Source organism: Triticum dicoccoides, chromosome 4A (assembly GCF_002162155.2).
Source record: "Triticum dicoccoides isolate Atlit2015 ecotype Zavitan chromosome 4A, WEW_v2.0, whole genome shotgun sequence".
NCBI classification, from domain to species: Eukaryota; Viridiplantae; Streptophyta; class Magnoliopsida; order Poales; family Poaceae; genus Triticum; species Triticum dicoccoides.
In genome coordinates, this window is record NC_041386.1 from 203,121,789 (window position 1) to 203,127,788 (window position 6,000).

A 6,000-nucleotide genomic window follows, 5' to 3' on the forward strand; every position below is an offset into this window, starting at 1 on the left:
GTTCTTCTTCCTTGCGGGATTTCAGGCAAGATGACCATACCCTCGAAATCACTTCTATCTTTGCTTCCTAGTTGCTCGCTGTTTTGCTATGCCTATGCTGCGATACCTACCACTTGATTGTCATGCCTTCCATATTGTTGAACCAAGCCTCTAACCAACCTTGTCCTAGCAAACCGTTGTTTGGCTATGTTACCGCTTTGCTCAGCCCCTCTTATAGCGTTGTTAGTTGCAGGTGAAGATTGGAGTTTTGTTCCTTGTTGGAACGTGGATATTTTGTTGGGATATCACAATATCTCTTATTTAATTAATGCATCTATATACTTGGTAAAGGGTGGAAGGCTCGGCCTTATGCCTGGTGTTTTGTTCCACTCTTGCCGCCCTAGTTTCCGTCATATCGGTGTTATGTTCCCGGATTTTGCGTTCCTTACGCGGTTGGGTTATAATGGGAACCCCTTGACAGTTCGCCTTGAATAAAACTCCTCAAGTAAGGCCCAACCTTGGTTTTACCATTCGCCACCTAGCCTTTTTCCCTTGGGTTAGGCCAGCCCAAGGGTCATCTTTATTTTAACCCCCCCCCCAGGTCAGTGCTTGTCTAAGTGTTGGTCCGAAACAGAGCCACTTGCGGCGCCACCTCAGGGAAACTTGAGGGCTGGTTTTAGCTGTATGTAGTGTTCATCCGGTGTTGCCCTGAGAACGAGATATGTGCAGCTCCCATCAGGATGTCGGCGCATTGGGCGGTCTTGCTGGACTTGTTTTACCATTGTCGAGGATGTCTTGTAACCGGGATTCCGAGTCTGATCGGGTCTTCCCGCTAGAAGGAATATCCTTCGTTGATCGTGAGAGCTTGTGATGGGCTAAGTTGGGACACCCCTGCAGGGTTATGAACTTTCGAAAGCCATGCCCGCGGTTATGGGCAAATGGTAATTTGTTAATGTCCGGTTGTAGAAAACCTGAAGTTCATCTTAATTAAAATACATCAACCGCGTGTGTAACCGTGATGGTCTCTTCTCGGCGGAGTCCGGGAAGTGAACACGGTGTTGGAGTTATGCTTGACGTAGGTTGTTCTAGGATCACTTCTTGATCATAGTTGTTCGACCGTGCTTTTGCCTTTCTCTTCTCGCTCTCATTTGCGTATATGTTAGCCACCAAATATGCTAGTCGCTTGCTGCAGCTCCACCTCATACATTTACCTTACCCATAAGCTTAAATAGTCTTGATCGCGAGGGTGTGAGATTGTTGAGTCCCCGTGACTCACAGATACTTCCAAAACCAGTTTGCAGGTCCCGATGTTACCAAGCAGGTGACGCAACCAAGCTCAAGGAGGAGCTCGATGAAGATCTTGTCCTTTGTGTTGTCTCGTTCTAGTTGATCAGTAGTGGAGCCCAGTTGGGGTCGATCAGGGATCTGTGTAGCATTTGGGGTAGTCTTCTTTTATTTTGGTTCCGTAGTCGGACCTTGATTGTATCTGGATGTTGTAATGCTTTATTCATGTAATTGTGTGAAGTGGCGATTGTAAGCCAACTATGTATCTCTTTCCCTTATGTATTACATGGGTTGTGTGAAGATTACCTTACTTGCGACATTGTTTTCAATGCGGCTATGCCTCTAAGTCGTGCTTCGACACATGGGAGATATAGCCGCATCGAGGGCGTGACAAGTTGGTATCAGAGCCCTCCCCGACCTTAGGAGCGCCCTGCTTGATCGAATCGCTGGCGTTATTGAGTCTAGAAATGTTTTGAGTCATTTAGGATTATATATATAAGAGAGTTAGGACTTCTTTTTACTCCTCAGTCCCTTCGTCGCTCTGGTGAGGCATCTTGACGTAGAGTTTTGACTCTTCTCTTCTCAAATTTCACTAAAAAAATTTAGGATCACGCGGATATCTTGGAATTGTTCCGATGGTTTTGTGACAAGAACATTTTTCTTGGTGCCTCCTGACATTTAGGGGTTGTGGCAGTGTCCCGGGGAGTTGAGCTCCGAGGTGTTGTCGTCACAATTTTATCGTTGCAGTTCTGGAATACCTGAGTTTAGTTTCACCGACATCGAAAATCTCTTTTATGCAGTTGTTGGTGAGATAACCTCGACGCCACCCAGTACTGGGGCGGGAGTTCGGGAGTATTGCCATAACTCGTATAACGGATGCTTTTCGAAGGTTGAGGTAGATGATTTCCGAAGGTTTCTTGGTTATGTGTTGAAGGATGGATACAGCTGGATGTAGGAATTGCTAGTTTTGGGTGAGATATTATGCTTTCCCTGTATCCCCAACACCTGATTGCATAACTGGGAAAATTTTGGGAGTTTATAAGTGGGAATTCAAGTAGCTCTTAGGATATCTTTTCGACAGATGTATGATATGAAATTGGGGTTCGACGTCTAGTGGTCCGCCTCTCCACGGTTGGTTTTACAGTGGTCTCGTTGTGTCTTAAAGAGTCATTGGCTATGCCGACTCGGGGATGCTTCATATGTCATGTGCACTACCTTGTACATGATGGTGTTGTACGATCGAGCCCGTGTAGGGCCCACCACGAAAACTTCGGAAGAAATCTCTATCATATGTTTGTTCCAGCTTATTCTGCAAGCCAATCCTTTGTTTTGTTTTGAGTTGTGGTATTCGAGTTGCTTCGAAGTCAAATGTTGATTCCATACCTTCCCCAAATGGTGTTCTCATACTCCTATGTGAATACCAAACCTTCATGATAATCGAGACTGTCATGTCAATCCTTTTCAACCGGTGTGCTTCTCTTCAAGTGGATCCGACCGTTTCAATATCAGCAAGATCTATTACTAGTTCTTCTCAACGGCGTTTGTTTCATCCATTCCAAGTTGTCTTTGTTTTTTCGCACCCTCCCACCCCTGTTTGCCTTGAAGGATTCAGATTTCTTAATCACTATCCATTTTATTGATGGAATCTCTCCATTCTTTTTTCCTTCATGTTTTTACCCGGTGTTTCTCATGAAGATGCTCTACTCGTTCTTCATTCTCCATTCTTTTCTTCTCCGGTGGATTCAATTCAAGCTTTTGGTGTTGATCATATCCTTTCCTCGTTTCAGAGGTTTTATCATACCAGTGCTCATCATATTCATTCATTTCTCGCTATTCAATTATTCCGGAGTGCTGAAGATATCTCGGAAGGCTCATCTTTTCCTTCAAGATCCATTCAAACCTATTCCGAGGTTGTTATCTCATTCAAACCATTTTATTTAACCGGTGCTTTCTCTCTTTTAAATCGTTCAACGGTGTTTCTTTTAAGTGGGCCCTAACCCACAGGTCATTTTCCAGGATCTTACCTGACTCTTCTTATTTTCCCGGAGCTATCCTCAAATTTCTTTTCGAAGTTTGACGTAAGGATGATTTATCATCAGTCAAATGTCTTTCTCCAAGATCTTTCAAATGCATTTCATTGTTGATTCAACTTTTATATTCTTCTTTATTCCGGAGTGTCTCAACAATTCATAGTGGTGTTTATCGTCGTCATTCTTGGATTTGAAGACCGAAGAAGAGTTTTCCTCCATATCTTGCTCCATTCTCTTCAAGATTCGTGATTCCAGCTTCCTGGCATCCTCCCATAATTGTTTCGGTTGTGAGAAATTCTTTTCACCCATCTGGAGCAATTCAAGATTCTTTTCAATTTGATTCTCCGAAGCCCATCATTTCAGAAGACTTATTCATTCTCACCTTGCAGATCTCGTTCTCCAATCTTACGGGTGCATCGATCAAATATCCTTTAATCATTTCGTGATCTCTTCGTTCTTTTGTATCTAAACTCTCTCGTGTATCTTCGTTCATTTTTCAATTTTTACGCGGTGATTCATCCCTTTATTTCGTTCTTCTCCAATTCTTATGGTGGTTCGTGCAAGATTCCTCTTCTTTCGTTATCATATCAATTCATTCATTGTTTCGATTCCACCGGTGTTTCATTGAAGGCATTCTCAAGTTGGCACGATATCTATCTTAATCCTTTCTTCGAGAATAAGTAGTATGCCAAATCCGTTGTTTGTCATCAATTTAAATTGGTGAAGGATACGCATAACGTAATCCTTACTCTTGTTCTTCCAAGTGATTAATTCACTATTCTGGAGGTTCATCAAATTCTCGATTCAAGTTGTCCATCTTTCTTTCCGGAGCTCAAAGTTAATTCAATTATATCATCACGAAGATCCATCTAAATCATTGCAAGGCTTCAACCTTATTCTTTTATCCTTCATTTTTGTTGTTCATTCTTTTCTTACCGGAGTTCTCCAAGGAGGCTTTACATGATGGTTGATCAAGGATTCAATTTCTTCTTGAAGTGTTCATCAAGATTCTTTTCAGAGGAGTTCAAGCATTCTTCTTCTTGTAATCCGGAGTGCAATTGTTTTCCCCTCTTATCTTTTAAGGTGGTGTTATGGCATTGTTGATAATTTTCCTTCGTGTTTCATGATTCACAAGTTTTCAAGAGTGACATATCTAAATCCATCATTTTTATCTTTGCTCAAGACTTCTTCTCAACCAATCAATCTCTTCTTTGGAGTTATATTGGGTTATATTTCACCTAAAGCTTTCCCTAAGTATTGTTGCTATTATGGTGCTTATAATTGACCCAAGTTCTTTTATCCTCCCGGTGGTATAAGCTCCTCGTTTCCTTGTTGGTATCTATTCAAATCCATTGTTTTCCATTAGTGACCGAATTACAACTCAGTTTTGAGATGTTTTCCATAAGCCCACAACAAGCTTTCTCTTTTCGTTGTTGGTTTTCCAACAACTCCGTTCGACCTTTCTCCTAAGGATACCTTTTCAAGCTCTTTTGTGACAGAAGTTGGCATTTTCTTCTCCATTCTCCTATTTTCAATTATCTATCTTCTATTCTTCTGTTCCGGAGGTATTGTGATGTTGCTCTTTTCAACCCATCATCTCGTTTTGCCAAAGACCTTGCTTTCTTTCATGCTCATCCATTTAACCGGAGTGTTGTGTCCCTTTTGCTCAAGCTATTTCATTTTATCAAGTCTTCATCTCTTTTCAACCGAAGTGCTACCCGAATCGGTTCTTTCTTATTCCTCTTTCTTAACGGAGTGCTTTCAACTTTGTTATTCTCCGTTGCTTTCTTTCTTTCTTTTACTCCACCTTTTCAAGGTTCTTTGGTCTCACCCGCTTGTCAAAGAAGCAACTTAGTTTTACCTCTTCTCTTTCTCTTCCGTTTTCCCCTCCGGTGCCATTCTAGATCTCGGGACAAGATCCTCTCGTAGTGGTGGAGTGTTGTAACGCCCCGAGACCAATGTGCCAGGTGTCCTCCAGTTATTCGATGTTGTTGCCTTGTCTTCGCTTGCGTGTCATGCATTGCATATCATGTCATCATGTGCATTTCATTTGCATACATGTTCGTCTCATGCATCCGAGCATTTTCCACGTTGTCTGTTTTGCAATCCGACGCTCCTATGTCATCTGGCGTCCCTTACTACCTCTTTTTTGTGTGCGGGTATTGAACGTTTTCGGATTGGACCGAGACCTGTCATGCGGCCTTGGTTTACTACCGATAGACCGCTTGTCAAGTTTCGTGCCATTTGGACTTCATTTGATACTCCAACGGTTAACCGAGGGACCAAAAAGGCCTCGTGTGTGTTGCAGCCCAACACCTCTCCAAAGTGTCCCAAATCCCACCTAAGACCTCTCCATCATCTCGGTCGTTCGATCACGATCGCGTGGCCGAAAACCGCACCTCATTTGGACTCTCCTAACTCCCTCTGCCTATAAATATGTGGCCTCTCCCGAAAATTCGCAGACGAAACCCTAAAATTCTTCCTCCTCGCGCCACCGGACATGTCCATCCCGTCGTTGGACGTGTCCGTCACGCCGCCATGTCGCTCCAACCAATCGCGGCTCGCCACGTCATCACCTCCGCCTCCCACATCCAATCGCGGCTTGCCACTTGTCCTCGCCGCCGCCGTTTCCACCGCGCCCCACCGCCGACCCGCGCGGCCCGGATCGGGCCCGCGGAACCCAACCGCCGCCACCGGCTCCCGCGGG